Below are 17,304 nucleotides of genomic sequence, written 5' to 3' on the forward strand. Positions count from 1 at the left end.
GAGAGATATAAATGGTACTGTTTCCTTTACTTCTCCTGTGCTGCTGAGGATGCAATGTTGCATCCAATGAAAAGCTCCTCAACATATTTTTTTACCCATTAAAATTATTGCTAACTAAATCCACTAGCATTTTTACTCTAGGTTTCAATTAGACTGCTTTACATCAGATCAAACAAAAAATAAATAAGTGGGAAAGACAGGTGGAACTTATTAGCTGACTCTGAAGGATTATAAAACTAGTTTGTTAGAGTAAGTCAGTATCTAATTTGGGCCCAGATTGTATTTTTCCTTGAATGTAATTTTTAGTTCGTGAACGTAAAACAGTACTTATTGAACTCCATACATCTGAAAACTGAACAACTTTGCTCACGATGAACCTTGCCAGTCTGCAGATTGCACCTCCTGTTACAACTGCAGTGTGCAAAAACTCAAACTACTTCAGTTCCCAGGGAGTTGTATCGGTGAAAAGAAGATCACAGAATCATAGAATATCCTGCGTTGAAAGGGACCCACAAAAATCATTGAGTCCAACTCTGAGAGCTCTATCCACGCACTCTTGAACTCTGGCAGCTTGGAGCCATGACCACTGCCCTTGGGAGCCTGCTCTACGGTCCCAACACTCTGGTGCACAACCTGTCCCTGACCCCCACCCGCCCCTCCCCTGACACAGCTCCATGTCATTCCCTCGGGCCCTGTCGCTGTCACACAGAGCAGAGCACAGCGCTGCCCCTCCGCTCCCTGTGAGGAGCTGCAGCCACCATCAGGCCTCCCCTCAGCTCCTCTGCTCTGCGCTGAGCACACCCAGGGACCTCAACTGCTCCTCATACACCTTTCTCTCAGATCCTTCCCCATCTCCATAGCCCTCTCTTGGCTGCCCTCTGATAGCTCTGTTATTGTGGTGCTTGAGGTGAGGCTGCACCAGGCAGAGGAGAGTGGGACAATCCCTTTGAAAAGCCAAGTCTAAGATTTTTCTTTAACTTCACAGACCACCATTTCCCCCCAAACTTTGTGGTTCTCCTATAAATCCTGCATAAAGAATGAATAGTTTGGAAATAGCACTTCTATCTGCTTGCTTCCCTTTTGTTGCCTGAAGGAGTCCACACGCCCAAGTCAGACTGTTGGTGCTCATGTTGTTTCTCAGAAACAAAACCGCTGGCAGTCACTTCAGGGTCTCATGCTGCAAGCTTTTGTTCTTTGCAATTAACAGTGGCGCTGGGTGTTGTGACAGATCCTCAGAGGCCTTGTTTACACCCCGAAGCCTGCGTTATCACCACGTTAGCAGCAGGCTGTACGCTATGTGGTGTGAAGCTACGCTGACCCTCAGCCTCATGCACGGGGGCAGCGCAGGCCCCTGGGGGCAGCCCCACGCCCTTCAGCGGCGCCGCACGCTCAGCTCGGTGGAGAGCTCGAGGTGCCGTGCGGGGAGGGGAACTCGCACTGGTGCTCCTGTCAGATGCCTTCCCCTCCGAGCTTGCTCCCGAGGAGCTGTTCCGTGGGAGGAGAGGTGGGACGTGAAGGGAAGGAGCCCAGCCGGGTGGGTCCCGGAGGCTCCGACATAGCCAAGTATCGCGTCCGGAGCAGCCACCCCCGCTTTATCGCTCACAGAGCTACTGGGTGCGTCGGCCCCGCACATCCCGGAGCCCTCTCGGGGCAAGACTTTTAACCGCATCCGCCCTTATCCGGCCCGTGCACACTGCGCACGGACACCACCTTCGTCCCAGCGCGCGGCCCCTCCTCCCCGCGCGGAGCGGCTGATTCAGCGCGCCCGGCTCTCTCCCCACCGCAGCACCCGACTTGGTTCAGCCCGGGGCAGGCGCTCGCAATAAGCCCTGTCCCCTTGGAAGAGCCTCGCTTCAGCCTCTCCTTTCTCCCTCCCACCGCCGTTGCGCACTGCTCGGCTCTGGCTGGGCCCGGGCGGCGGAGGCGGCTCCACAAGTTCCTGCTCCCGGGTCCGGGGCGCGCATACGGGGCTGTCCGGCCGGCGGGGGCGCGCAGGGGCTGCCGTGCGCGATCCGCCGATGCCGCGGTGAGATGGCATCATCCTGCGCGGCGGAGCGCGGCGCGGAGGGGTGAGCAGCCGGCGGGAGAGAAAGGAGAAGGAGAAAAAGGTGCGTGGAGGAGGCGGCGGCAGCTGGGAGGCTGCGAGCCACGGTACGGAACAAAACAGTGCCGCAGCCGTTCCGCCGTGCGGTCTGGGCCGGCCTGAGGAGGAGGACGGCCCCGGCTTTCCTCTTTCCCCGCGTCCGCAGCGGGGGCCGGGGGCTGCCCTGTCACGGCGCGGCGGGAGGAGGGCGATGGGCGTGGGGGTAAAATGGCGAAGGGCGCCGCGCCGAGGGCTCGCTCCGGCTTTCCGGCGTTAACCCGTCGCAGCCCCGCGCCCTGCTGCAGGGCGGCGGAGGGGCATGGCGGCTCGTGCTTTCCCCTCGGTGCTCGGTGAGCCGCGTGCTGGCGGTGTCGGTGTGAAGGCCCCCGGCCCGGCCTGCCCGCGGAGGGAGGGGGATGCCGCTGTCAGCCGGGCAACGCGTTCTTTCTGTCCGATGGCTGAGCCCCGCCGCTGTCAGCGCCCGGCTGGGATGGAAGCGCGGGGAGTGGGGAGTGGGGGGGGCGGTGTGACGGCCGGGTTCACCTTCCTGAGGTGGGACTGAGGAGGGAGGCGAGGAGCAGCGCCCCTCGCAGCGAGCTGCTGTCACCTTCCTGAGTGCGCGCCGGGGAGGTCACCGCTCGGCTGTGTCCGTGAGCCCGGCTGGGGCCTCCGCGCGTGCTTTCAGCTGAACGGACTGTGAGAGTGCCAGGCCTCAGAGGACCTGTTTGTGCCACTTATCTTTCTTTGTGTTGTGGCATGAGATGTTACAACTTGGTGTCAGTGTTTGTTTACCTGGATTCTGGTGTTTTTTTTTTTTTTTTTTAATTGATAGAAGTCTTATATTTGGATCAGGACCAGTTCTCAGCCAAGTTAAAGCAGGGTGATCTACTTCTGCTTCCAGATCTGTGTGTGTTTAAACCGTACATCGGAGAGAAAAGGACTGAATACCATCTGATTTTAAGAGGAGCTCTCCAGTGTTTGCATGAAACAAAAAGAGCTTTTCATATTTCAGCTGTATCTTCACGTGGGATCTGTGTCATATTGAAAATTCTACCCAGGTTGTGCAAGTTTACTGTCTAATAAGGCAATTTTATTGCTGCCACTAACCCCAGATGACTGGGTTATTTATAAACATGTGCTTGAAAGACAATACTGCCGTGGTAGTTATGTGTCTCCCCTTAATTTAGTTTAATCCTTTTTTTATAAGTGATTAGTGATTGGCTGTGATAATTCTTCACTAACTTGGGCTTCTTTTTTTATGTGTATGCCCACTGCCTTTGGTATGGTATGCCATGTTGGTAGAGGTTTAAACTGAATTATTATTTTAATACGAGTAAAAGCTAAAGAAACTTCAGTAGAAAATATCTGTGGATTTTTTTCCTCCATTTGAGGGAGCATTTAGCAGTTGTAAAAGCATAGCTTATCTGGAAACTTGGCAGAGGTGCTTTCAGATGGGGCAGCTAGAAATGTTTCCAGCTAATGATGCTTGTGAAACTGTTTAGAATCCTTTTATCGCTTCTTTGATGAGTGTTTTAGACTTAAGTGTAAAGATGTGATTCTGTAAATGCATGTAGCTCGAATAGCTTACCATTATCAGTAATATTTTTTCAGTGATACCGTAGGATAAGTCCCTTAAATACATAATAATACCTGAAAACATGAAAGCAATTTTGTGTACCTGAGACACATTTAATCTGTCAGCACGGAACAGCTTGCTACTGAAAGGGTATAAATTCGTTTTGTTGGAAAGATTATTTACATTTGTTGTTGAACATCCGTGAACAAAGCATTGTGAGTGTTCTTGTTTAAGGATTGTCAATAAAGTTAAAATAATCACCTGTCCAAAGATGGTTCTTAAATCTTGGGAATACTCACAGAATTCAGAGCCAATTTATGTTCCTAATTCCTTGGCAGGAAGAGGAATGTCTGCTAGTTCTGTTGCTCGACCTTTCATGTGAAATTGAGAATTTTGGTAAGTTGGAATTGCTATGTGTTTTCCTGTTTTTTTTTTTAATCTTATTTTTTTTTTTTTTCTCTGAGAAGAATGTACATAGGGAAGGAGATTCTTCTTTTTCCGCCTGACTCTTCTGTTTGTTCCCAAAAATCAGCATCTATCACAGGAAGTTGGTATTGCATTCAGCTTTTTCATGCTTCAGAATCCTTACACTGTTAAAACACTGGATTGGAAATTTAAGGAACTATAAAAAAAAGCTAATGACTTAGCCATTTCCAATTAATAAATATGGCTTACTGTTTATTCACTTAAACAAAACACTGTTAGCTTAAAACCAAAAGACTAACAAGAAATATGTCTGTCCATCTGCTAAAATGCAAAAATTGAAGTGGCTTGGAGGGAGAATGAATTGAGTGATGGATAAATGCGGGCACCTGCGTATGTGTCATGCCTTCTTTCAAGTTGTACTTAAGTGACTCTTGGAAGTTACATTTAATTGGGGTAAAAATATTTTCTTTCTTTATAAAGACTGAAGAGAAGGGATAAATATGTCATTATCTTTTAAGCTAGGTTAGTACTCTGCTTACCTACTTCTGCACAGTGTAGCATTCACCTCAATTAAAAAGTGTCTTCCGAGCTCTTAACAAATTGCTTAAGACTCTAAGTCAGTAGATAAGCTGCTCCAGTGTGCCTTCCAGAATAAAAGTTTGTAAATTGGGGGCAGGGTGGTAGTGTTGTTCTGTGGTTTCTGTGGTAGTGTCAGATTAAGCAAATCATGTCATTTTTTTCTGTCATTATGAAACTTGTAAACTAAAACTGCCAAACTTCCTTCGAATTCTGAGTTTAAACTAGGGTCAATGACATTCTTTAATTGTTTTGGTCTGTATACAAATACAGAGAACAAGGCTGGTTATATTCAGCACTGTCTTTAAAAGTTTGTTTTCTTTGCATCTGTAGGCTTCTTTCTTTCTCTGCAGGTGTTAGTTCAGACTTAGGATAATCTGTTGATGTTCTCACGTAATGACCTAAAAAAATCATAGGTGAGGACCGTTACATGTTTCAGAGATCTCACCTCTATTTTCTCAAAGGGACATGGTTTGACTGAAGGGGAAATCTCCTTTTCCCAATCAGCAGGAATTGAGGTGATCCATGAGAAGCATTCTAAGGGCTTTCAGAACAGCCCTTGTAGCACATAGGACAGATCTTTTGAGTGATGCACCCTCTTTTTTTTTCATGCAGAGCAGCAATATGTCATTTTGTTTTCTTTCTTTCTTTTTTTTCCTTGGAATTTATTGTAGTAAATTTTAAGGGAGAGGATTGTTTTGTTTTGTTTTTGTTCATTTTGTCTAAGTGGAAAGTTCTTATTACTGCTTTTTGATGTATGATTTTACTGTTTTTGAGGACCTGCTAGCCTGCTGGAGCATACCTGAGTTGAACTCTGCCTTGCTAACCTAATGCTGCTTACAGATGAATGCTGCAGACTCCACGGAAGCTATGAACTGTCAGAATGGTTGAAGTGGTGTCACAGTCATGCATCTGGGAGTGTGCTGTGGTGATTTTTCTTTTGTTTCTTTTTTTCCTTCCTTTCAACATTTCAGGGAGGTCCTTGTATTATGTGTAGTTCTTGGTAGCTACTAGACAAGTGAAATGTAGTAGGAAGTAATTTCTGATTGCAGGTTTGCATGAACACATACTGCTGTGGTTCTTTAACAATAGATAGGTGGCAGACAAGCTGTTTTTCATTCCCTTGCTCCTTAGTCAATTGTGAGGGTTATGTAAGTTTCTCATGTAATGTAAAGTTTGAGAATTCAACATTGTCATAGAATCATTTGAATGTGAAGAGACCCTTAGAGATTATCTAGTCCAACTCCCCTGCAATGAACAGGGACATCCACAGCTCTATCAGCTGCTCAGAGCCCTTCCAGCCTGACCTTGAATGTCTCCATGGATGGGGCACACACCACCTCTCTGGGCAGGCTGTGCCAGTGCCTCACCACTCTTACTGTAAAAAAAACAAAAAAAACAAAAAAAACCCCTTCATTATATCCAATCTAAATCTACCTTCTTTACTTTGAAACCATTTCCCCACGTCTTGTCACAGCGCACCCTGCTACAGAGACTGCCCCCTTCTTTCTTACAGCTCCCCTTCAGATACTGAATGGCTGCTCTCAGGTCTCCTTAGAGCCTTCTTTTCTCCAGGCTGCGCAGTCCCAGCTCCCTCAGCCTGTCCTTGTAGGAGAGACATTCCATTCTGTGGATTATTTTTGTGACCCTCCTCTGGGTGTGCTCCAACAGGTCTGTGTCTCTCCCGCACTGAGGACTTCTCATCTGGACACAGTGTTCCAGGTGAGACCTCGCCAGTGCAGAGCAGTCATGAAAGCGCTTCCAAAATCTTTCTTAAAGGAAATATGAATTCACATTTAACTTACAAGTTTCCTGAGCTTGAACAATAAACTTAGATAGAAGTGTTGCTTTATAAGGGCTTTTGACTAGAATAAAGTCTTTAGTAAAAGTTGGAATGAATCGTGTTTAACAAAGCAGATTATCTGCTTGGGCTTCTGATTTTATTTTGCATTTATTATCATCTTACTACTGGAATATGTTAAAGATGTTAGTGTTCATAGAATCATAGAATCCTTAGAGTTGGAAGGGACCTTTAAAGGTCATCTAGTTCATCTCCCTGTAGTTTACTTCAAGTGACTAGAGTCTGAACATACTTAATTGTAACCAGTTCGTAGCTTGAAGACCTTTTAGCATCCTCACTGTCAGGGACATTAACTTGGAGCTATGCGACTATTCTGGCCAGTAAGTTTTTCTTCTCTAGTAAAAATTCAGTCTCTAGAGTCTAAAGCAAAGAATTTTTCATTGCCTGAAAGCAATTCTGAATGAATCCTCCAAGTGTAATACTCTGTTCCTGACAAGACTAGCACATTCTCTTGATCTATCTTAGATATAAATGGCACAGAGTACAAAGAAACACTTGTAGCTGACATTTTCAAGTGAGAATGAAGTACAGAATTGTTCTGTTTTTGGTTTTTTTTTTCTGTTAGAAATTCAGAGTTAACAATAATGTTTTGCTCCATTTATTTAGTCTATTTCTTTTTATGCTTTCAAGCTTCATCACTTTGTAACCTGAAGTAGGCAGGAGAGAGCTCTTGTCTGTGCTTCTGTGATACAGAGGAAAATGTTGAAAGTATGTTTTGCACACGTTTCTAGTTTCTGAGGCTTCTAACCAAGATTTTTTTACTAAAAACATTTTAATAGAGCAGCAGATTAGCAGTGGAGTCCTTTAAAGCAAACCACAGACAAATGAAACCTTTCCTTTATTTCTCATATACTTGGCTGAAAGATATGAGAGCTTGGGCTGTACATACGTTTAGTGTGGTCAGTGATATTGTATAAATATTTATTTGATACTGTATAAATCAAATAAATAAGCTATAGTTTTAAAAGAGTGGAAAGCAAACAGGAAGTACAGCGTCACTAATCTGTGAAATTGCACAATGCACTCAGGCATCAGAGCTGAAGAAAGAACACACATACAGTTTTGAAACACAGTGCTTTTTTGTTTTGTTTTGTTTTTACCGACTGGTATATTGAATTAACTTTTGTGTTCTTTAGTGTGCACATTGACTGTTAGGTTTATGTACAGACACTTTAATGTCAAAAAGCAAAATAAAACATAAGAGGAAAGCTAAAATGAAGAGCAGCAGGATTGCCACATTTTCCTTTTCCCCTCAGGATAGAAGTGTGGGAGCTGCTTATTCTTAAATTTCAGTTCTCTTTTTACCCCCTTTCTTCCACCCCTCCCATTTTCTTTTTTCCCTTTCCACTTCCAGTCACCGTCTTACAGTATCCTGTCAAAAAATGAGTGCTGCCTTATTTAGGATTCTGGAAAGCTTTCTGTTTGAATAGATTGGATAAAGTATATTTTTGACTTCTGGATACAAGTTACAAGGATAGGAAGAAACTAAGAGTCTTGGAAATCTGGTAGAAGATCAGTGTAATTCATTTGTCATTTACAAATAAAAAATAATAAATAAAAAAAATCCCCATCTGCCTGCCTTGTGGGAAGTTGCTGGCAAAACTGGCTTGCTATGTAATGGTGAGTGAAACTGAATTTTTTTTATTATTATTATTATTTTTAAGGTAAATACTATGGTATGGAAACCTAGTTGGAGGCTTTGCTTGTAATGTGGCAGAAAACCTGCTTATGTTCTGTCAGGGAAAGGGATTTGAAAGTGAACTGACAAAATCTGAAAGTGTTAAAATTCATTTTTGAGTAATGGAAGAGGGAACTTCAGAGGGTCATAATGGGCTAGCTTAATGATGATTGGCACTTGTGTGTTAATGTAGGAGACACAAAATGTGCTGGAAGGAGTGGGTGGAAATATTCATTAAAATGGAGTGTAAGTTGCGTATTAAGTAATAAAAGCCTGATGTGGTTATAGATTACTGTATCAAAACATCTGATTAGGAATGAACTAAAATGTAAATGTTGGGAAGTGTTAGGAATATGACATACATTAGCTTGCATACTATTTTTATATTAGTTTTATAAGCTTATTTAGAAACTGCTAAATATTGCTGTAGTAAGTATGGCAGCTGGCCTTGGTATTATTTGGGGACCTCCTTGCTTTAAATCTTGTCACAGGTAGTCTGTTGTGCTTCTTGGTTATTTCTATTGAGAATTTCATTAGGGTTGTCTATCAGGAAGTAATTGTTAAAAGATACATTTGGGTTGACTGATGTATGATTCAAAATCATAGAATCATTAAGGTTGGAAAAGGCGTCTAAGGTCATCTAGTGTAACAGTCCATCTACCACCAATATTGCCCACTAAACCATGTCCCAAAGTATTGCATCTAATCATTTCTTGAATGCCTCCAGGGATGGTGACTGCACCAACTTCTCTGAGCAGCCTGTTTCAATACCTCACCACTTTTTCCGAGAAGAAATTTTTCCTATTAGTCAATCTGAACATCCCCTGATGCAACTTTAGGCCATTCCCTGTTGTCATTAGTTACCTGGGAGAAGAAGCCAATACTCACCTTGCCACAACCTCCTTTCAGGTTGTAGTTGAGAGCTTTAAGGTCTCCCCTGAGCCTCCTCCTCTCCAGACCAAGCAATCCCAGTTCCCTCAGCTGCTCCTCAAAGAACCCGTGTTCCAGACTCTTCACAGATTCATTGCCCTTCTCTGGACGTGTTCCAGGGCCTCGATGTCTTGTAGTGAGGTGCCCAAAACTGATCACAGTACTTGATCACAGGGGGGCGATCACCTCCCTAGTGCTGCTGCCTGCTCTATATCTGATGCAGGTTGGGTATCACTGACCTTTTTGGCTCCTGGGTGTGCTGCTGACCAGCCAAGTCATGTTCATGACATGTTCAGCCAAGTGTTGTCCAACACCCCCACAGCCTTTTCCTTGGTGCAACTTTCCTGCCACTCTGACCCAAGAATGTAGCATTGCATGGGGTTGTTGTGGCCAAACTGCAGTACCTGGCACCTGGTGTTGTTGAACTTCATCCCATTGGCCTCAACCCAGCAGTCCAGCCTGTCCAGATACCTCTGAGGGGTCTTGCTACCTTCAGGCAGATGAATGCTACCTCCTAACTTGGTGTCATTTGCAGACTTACTGAGAGTGCACTGAATTCTCTCATCCAGATCATCAATAAAGGTGTATAAATACAGAAATGATTGTTATATAATCATGGAGAGTATCTGTTGCTAAATAATAGGTGTTTCAATAAAAAGATGATAGGCATTAAGTCCAGGACATTAACTAATTATGTCTAAATACTTCCTGTGAGGAAGCTATTTTAGGCTGCCTGTTATTCTAGACTGCCCGCTACAGGCTTTTATTTTTTTCCAGCTCCCTGGGTCAGCCTGCTGTCAGAAGATTTTGATGTACTTGCCTATGTTCAGTAGATCTAGTTTCTGTAACTTGCTTCAGTTTCAAACCTGAAAGAAAGTAAAATTAGAGGAAATAAATCTTAATTTACAAAGGTGTACTGTTTGGGCCTGTTTTTCTATGTACTTGAAAATTGTTTCAAGCACTTTCCTCCTCATCCCTGGGGAAAGTAAGAATATATTTTTTTCAGATGTTGATTGACACCACTTCTCCCACTTTGAACAGCTGATGTTCCAAAGTTTGCTAGAGAAGATGTAGGAATAGAATAGAGAATAAAACAGGTAACTTCATCCGTGCAACCGGTGCAACATCCATGCAACATCTCAAATTAATGTTTTGTGCATTCTTTTAATTATTTCTGATGTGTGCCTTGTCTCAAATAACATATAGTAGGACTGAAGAAGGTACAAGGGGCAACAGTGATGGCTTACTTCTATGGATGAAGACTTATGCAATGACTGAGGATTCTTAATGTTCTTCAGACTGAAAGAAAGCTAATGCATCATGGCTGATAGAAACAATGGACTGGTTGATTAGTTTCTTTTCCAGTACTTTTTAGAAGGAAAAAAAAAAAAAACACAACAGAAAAAGGCCACATCAAACAGGAGTGGTAAGCACTGGTTTCAAAACAGAACAGCTGTTCTTCAAAAAACTTGTAGCTTAGGTGTGCAACTTGTTACTGTAGACGTGAAGTCTATGTGGTATTATGAAATACCTCATTTACATTTTAGTCTATTGTAAGCTAGCTCAGGGCAATGTATTGCAGTGTTTGAATCCTAACACCATATATTTACAATTAGAAATTTATGTCTGTAAAGTTTTTTTGACTTGGGAAGCCATCCAGAGGGACCTGGATAGGCTGGAGAAGTAGGCCCATGTGAACTTAATGAGGTTCAACAAGGCCAAGTGCAGGGTGCTGTACTTGGGTCAGGGCAGTCCCAGGTGTTTATACAGACTGGGGGAAGATCTCCTTGAGAGCAGCCCTGCAGAGAAGGACTTCTGGATCCTGGTAGACGAGAAGCTGGACATGAGCCAGCAGTGTGCGCTTGCAGCCCAGAAGGCCGACTGTGTTCTGGGCTGCATTAAGAAAGGGGTGGCCAGCAGGGAGAGGGAGGTGATTGTTCCCCTCTACTCAGCTCTTGTGAGACTCCATCTGCAGTACTGCGTCCAGGCCTGGGGCCCGCAGCACAAGAAAGACACAGAAGTCTTGGAATGAGTCTAGAGGAGGGCCACTAAGATGAGGGCTGGAGCACCTCTCCTATGAGGAAAGGTTGAGGGCTCGTTTAGCTTGCAGAAGAGAAGGCTCCGGGGAGACCTCATTGCGGCCCTCCAATACTTGAAGGGAACATATAAACAGGAGGGGGAATGGCTGTTTACAAAGGTGGATGGTGATAGGATAAGGGGGAATGGTCTTAAACTGAGACAGGGGAGGTTTAGGTTAGGTATTAGGAGGAAGGTTTTCACATGGAGGGTGATGAAGCACTGGAACAGGTTGCCCAAGGAGGTTGTGGATGCCCCATCCCTGGAGGTGTTCAAGGCCAGACTGGCTGTGGCTCTGGGCAGCCTGGTCTAGCGGTTGGCGACCCTGCACATAGCAGGGGGGTTGAAACTAGATGATCGTTGTCCTTTTCAACCCAGGCCATTCTATGATTCATTGTTAGGCTTGATATCTCTTTTGAGAGACCTACCTGGGAAGTTGACTCTGGAATCAGGGCTGGTCATAGTCCTTAGGAAAATCTTTAAGTTCTTGTTTTTCTGAGGGAGCAGAAATTTCCATACCAACTAAGGAAATATGGGTTTGTGGAAAAGGAGCAGTTAATGTGCAAATTCTATTACAAAGAGCCCTCAGCTTCTCAGAAAATCACTTAGTACTTTAAATATCTGCATTTATGGATTGAAAAGATTTGCAGCAAAAACGTTGTGTTGACCATGCTACGGAAGTTTAGGTAATCTGGAAAAAAGGAGCTGGTAATGCTTTTCCCTTGTTACTCCCCTGCCTCTAATATCTCCCTTTAGAAGTTCCCCTAAAATGAACATGAATGATAGGAATGATTTGGAAATTGACTTCCTTGAGTTGGATGACCTTTGCCTTGCAGTGTTTGTAGTCACTAAATGGAAGTTTTCAAGGCAGTGGTGTCCTCCAGCATTAGCTAGTAATGTTTGCAGGTTTTATAACATAGTTTTCTGCTTTGTATCAGGAGGGGTACTTCTGCTTATGAGAGTGTTTTTGAATTCTCTTGAGCTCTGTTTGCTCTGTTGAAGTGTAAATGAATATTTGAAACCCTATTTTACTACAAAATTGTAGCTGTTTTCACAGAGTCCACTGATTCTTTTGTAGCTTTGAATTAAATTTGATGTGGAATGTATTGAGGTGATTCGGTACTTACCCTTAAGAATTTGACCTTTGGGATCTTCTGGTAGGCCTTATGTATGAGTCAATTTAATGTTCTCAAACTTGTAGTTTTGGTGTGGTGACAAGTGTTCTTAAAGCAGTTAAATTTTGGAATCAGGTTATCTCAGAATCACACTGGAAAATAATTAGCAGAAGCAGGCATCTCTGCTTTAATAACTAAGAGTATTTATCACCTGAACACATTACTAAGGGTCGTGTTGAATCCTCCAGCACCTTAAAGCCTGCATAGCTTCTGAAAAATTAGGGGACAATGCTTAGCTTAGTGATATGAGGCTGTAATAGGTAAGACTAGCAGGATCTGTACTGGGAATTGGGACATGTGTTTTAATGGTTGACACTGTTGAGATGGATAGCTGAGAAGGTGTTTGCATAGCACATTATAAAAAGCAAACTGGAGAAAAGGGTGGGAACATGGAGTGAATTCTACTTACACCTTCTGGAGCTATTTTTTGAGGTAGTTACTGAGGAGAGGTGCGTCACATCAAACCTCTTACTGGCAAAAGATGTGTAGAGATCCTTTATACCATTTTCAGCCTTTAACCCTGAGGCTGTTTGTCTTCTAGTCTTCTCTGAGTATTGACTGGTTACCAAAACAAAGGGGAAACTGGGAAATATCTATTTCATGAGACAGCATTAATGCATTTCTTGTAGTGGGTATCGTTTAATCATGGTTTCTTTATAACCTCACAAAAACAAGGGGAATGAAGTGATGAGGGCACAACAGAAGCAACAAAGCTCTTGATCAGTGTTATTTTATGTTCCTTTGGAATTTTTTGTAAGTTCTACTGTGACTGCAATAGAAACATGTTTACACTAGTCTTGGTTATTGTGACTAATAAGGTCGTGGTGATAGGCATGAATTTTTGTGAGTGGATTTTGTAAGCTATCCTGGCACTCTTGGTATGTGCTCGGGCTGCCTGCCTACTCTGAAGCTCATACTTCTCCATTTTCCATATTGCTGTAATACACAGAGCTAGATGATATATTGGAGTGCCTTTGTGTAACTGTGGTCAAGTTTTCATTTTGCCATGTAGGTATTCTAACCATGACTAATATTTTAGCACTATATTCTAGTATATTACTTTACTTTCCTCTTGATGCAAGTCTGATATACAGTAACTTATTTCCACCATAAGGCTTCTCCCTAGTGGAGGGCAGCCTGGAGGATCATATCATAGAAGCATAGAATGGTTTGGGTTGGAAGGCACCTTTAAGATCATTTAGTTCCATCCCCTCTACTATAGTCAGGAACACCTAATAAGCAGTCTGTTATGTATGTGGTGCTCTGACGGTTGTGGAAGCCATTCACTTGAACATTAAAATTAGAATAAAAATACTCTTCTCTGAATTCTTGATATATGCGTTGTAACTTCTATTGTATTCAAACAGCCTGGAAGCTGTTTACTCTAGTTGTCTCACCATTGTGCATGTGGACCTAACTATAATACACAGAGGAGGCACTGTAATATTTTTTGTCATGGCATTTTGTGGATGAACAAGAAGCATCATCATGATTGTGATTCACAAGCACGGTGTGCCCTAAATATCTGATCAAATAAGTTGTTGTGTGTACAATGAAACTAGGTTTCATGCAATTTTTTGTTACATCCTCACAGTTGTTTTCTCCCTCTGCTGTTCTAGCCCTTTTTACTTGTAAAAAATCCAGTTAAACCCACATCTGTTATGGCCTTTGAGTCAGGCAATGTAGATAACTTGAGTTCATGCTGTAGTCCTTTGCTTAGCAAGCACAGGAAATTGTCTTTCTCCTCTGCCTAGCTGTTGATTTTCATGAAGCTCATGGAAACCAGGTGTATCAGAGGGCATTACTTTGCAATTTAATTTAACTGGATGTGGTGGTGAACAGATGTGTTTAGAGGGATGGAGGTGAAAGGAAGAGTGGGAAGAAGTGATTGGACGGTATGAGTCATACATGTGATGTTTGCTTGGGAAACCAGGCTAAAAAAGGTTTCTGCCAGAGAGCTGCTAGTCTAAGTATAAGACAAAACAGAACCGGCAGACATGCAGTGGAATCACACTCTGTGGTTTGTTTAGACCTCTTGCATAACACTCTCAAAAGCAGGTTTTGTAAACCTCTGTACTGTATTTTTTCTTAGACCTGAATATGAGGCTGGGAATGTATTGCAGTTAATGTATAGTTCCAGCATAAAATCATAGAATGGTTTGGGTTGGAAGGGACCTTAAAGATGATCTATTTTCAAGCCTCCTGCTGTGAGCAGGGGCAATCTGAAAGAGTGGTCAGTGAATGTACATGGAAAATTACAGAAGATGCAATATTGTTAAGCATAGCTTGCTCTCCATGCTTTTATCTAACCTGATGTTTGCAGAAGAGTGGCAGTTTACTTTCCAGTTCAGATCTGTGTAGATCTGCTATAATGCTGGTAACTTGGAACTTACTAAAAAAAGATTTGCAATTTATTTGGAATGTTGGAGTATCTCTGGAGAAGCTGTTAGCTGCCTTGTCCTACTGTCAAGGCTTTATGGACTCTGAGAAGGAGACTGCCAGAGCTAAAATTCTATAATGTTGAAGCATTAGTTCTAAGGCAGCTGTTGGCATCTCCCCAGTAGTACCCTTTGTGGACTTGGGCTTGGTGTAAACAGGACGTATAGTGAAAGTATGGTTTATGGGGTGAATGTTTAGTGCTAGGATCACTCTTAATGGACTTAAAAGATTCCAGTGTTCAATATTATAGTAGAATATATCCTACAGTTACGAATGTTTTGAAGCGTTTGTTCTGTCTTGTTTTCCAGATTGATTTGTCTGTATAGTAAAACTTTACAAGTCTGACGGAATACTGCTGCATTTATTGTATTTACTTCTTGAATAGTAATGGTTTTGGGTTCTTGTTTTCTTTTAATTTTTGTGTTCATACGCTCAAAACTCAACAGTACCCAAAGAATCAGAGAAGCCATTAAAAAGTGAAAGTATGTAGTAAAGGCATCTGCAAGAGTCTTATCTTTGTAAATTTCTAAGTATTGTCTTAAACACTTGAAAGTTGTTAATTTTTCATTTTAATAATTGGTATCATTTTAAGTGTAGGTGTGCATGTCTGTCAGTATTTGTTTGACTGAAGTTTAAAATTAGTTCAAGTGCCACAGAACAGAATATGTTGCTCAGCAAGGGATGAGTGCCGTATTACAATCTTGTTCTAAAAGTACTGTGATGGTGTGCTTTCACTGTGTCCTGAGAATTCATGTCAGTACTCTTAGCAGTGTTATTTTAAATGATCACTGGAAAATTTTGTTGCCTACCGTTTAAACATTGACTTAAGCTACTACTAGTACTCATAATACTTTTGCATGTGATACTTAATAGGAAAGAACCATTTAATGCTGCTCACTGCATCTTACAAGTTTCTAAGTTAATTGTTAAAATTCTCTGTTCTGTGGTTCTGTATGTTTTGTCATAAATTTAACAATTATTCTAGTGCATATTGTCACAGACGTTAGGACTGCTGTAGTCAGAAAAACTGATGGAGAATGTGCATGTTGCATGCTTAGAATCATGTTAAGATTCCTATCTTAAATATTGTTTATTTTCTAACGTACAGTTTTGTCATTTGCTTCTGCAATAGATTATTAAAATATTCCTTCTCCTCCCCAAAAAATAATAATAAAAAACCCCTACTAGATAGTTTAGGTGGGAAACTCAAAGACAAAATTACTCACAGGGCTGAAAGTTGAAGTTAGTAAAGGGGAAAACAATGAAAAAATAATGCACAGTAAAAACAGTACGTGATTGAACTTAAGCAGATGAAAAAGTAGTGTGATTGGGAATTGGCAGTTTGTATTGAGACAAAAACAGAATATCAAAAGACAAGGGATTTAACATATTCTGTGAAGAATATGCAACATTTCAGTGTTGTACAAACAGACCTATTGAGTTAAATTGGCAGAATGTAAGCCTTTCAAAGTGAAGAACTTGGATTAGAAAGCAAAGGTTAGAGCTGTTTGTGTAATTTGGACCCTGCTTTCCTTGTGTATGCCAAGTAGGAGTTAATTAAAGTTAATAAAGTTAATTAGTTATATGTGAAAAGGAGGATTATAAAACAATGTGTGCATATCTTAAAATCAAGTGCCCTATTGAAAGAATTCAAGACTTATTGTGAAGTATTTTGACTAAAAATATCCTTGGATATAGTTTCTAGCTGAAGCTTCTGTTCTCTGGAGGTGAATTTTTCCCCCTCACATATACAAATATATTATTAGTTAATAAAAGTTAATACCTTATCTTGTAGTCTGTATCTCTAATCTCTCCTTCTTACTTGCCATATAGATTTGATCAGAAAGGGGAATGGAAATGCTGACCTTTTAAGTAGCCTGTAGTAGATCTTGACAATTCAGAGGACTTCTTAAATGGAAAAGGATTTTTTTAATTTTTAAGAAGTGAAGAACAGCAAATGAATTTTGTCACAAACGTCAAGCAGACAATTAATAGTTCTCAGATGGCCTGTTAGTATTTATGGGAGATATCCCTTGCTGATAAGCGTAGTCTTTCCATTATGTCTTAGAGTAGCAAACGTGCTTCTGGAGCTCAGAGGAGTAAAACTTGGACTTTAAAACTCTGTATTTCCCTGGGTGCAAGTAATGTCACAATTTCAGTTGATGAGCAAAGCTATGCATTTAGGGAGTGCCAATACTTAGACTATTTTGGTGTTGGCTGTAGACAGGACAAGAGATGTAGGAATAATCTTTTACTGGCTGTTCTGCTCTGTTTAAATAAAGGCTAACGTGTTTTTGTGTGTTATGCAGACCGTTCTCCAGATCTGAAACAAAAATGTCAAACTTGGGAGTTGAATATTAAAGAACAGTACTGAATTTAGTTAGGTATGCACTGGAGAGATACTTGAGAGTGAAAATAGTATCTATGGAGTAGGAGTCATGGTGTTTATGGGGAAAAGTGGTATGTATGGTGGAGGAAAAACGA

The 17,304-nt window shown here is 42.0% G+C and overlaps 1 protein-coding gene across 17 annotated transcripts in view; it reads left to right on the top strand.

Annotated features, from left to right (window-relative positions):
* The first annotated feature begins 1,867 nt into the window (after positions 1-1,867).
* The window catches only part of WWP1 (WW domain containing E3 ubiquitin protein ligase 1), a 61,419-nt gene continuing 45,982 nt past the window's right edge, over positions 1,868-17,304 (top strand). For 4 of the 17 annotated variants that reach the window (XM_015282810.4, XM_015282816.4, XM_015282811.4 and 1 more), the window contains exon 1: positions 1,868-2,151. The gene's annotated coding sequence lies outside the window, so the exon portion shown is untranslated. Of the gene's footprint in view, positions 2,152-2,915; positions 3,142-3,997; positions 4,056-17,225; positions 17,281-17,304 lie in introns of those variants that run through there. The other 13 variants (NM_001012554.3, XM_040678237.2, XM_015282812.4 and 10 more) reach the window with 8 other exon arrangements.

Source organism: Gallus gallus, chromosome 2, assembly GCF_016699485.2.
Source record: "Gallus gallus isolate bGalGal1 chromosome 2, bGalGal1.mat.broiler.GRCg7b, whole genome shotgun sequence".
Classification (NCBI taxonomy): Eukaryota; Metazoa; Chordata; class Aves; order Galliformes; family Phasianidae; genus Gallus; species Gallus gallus.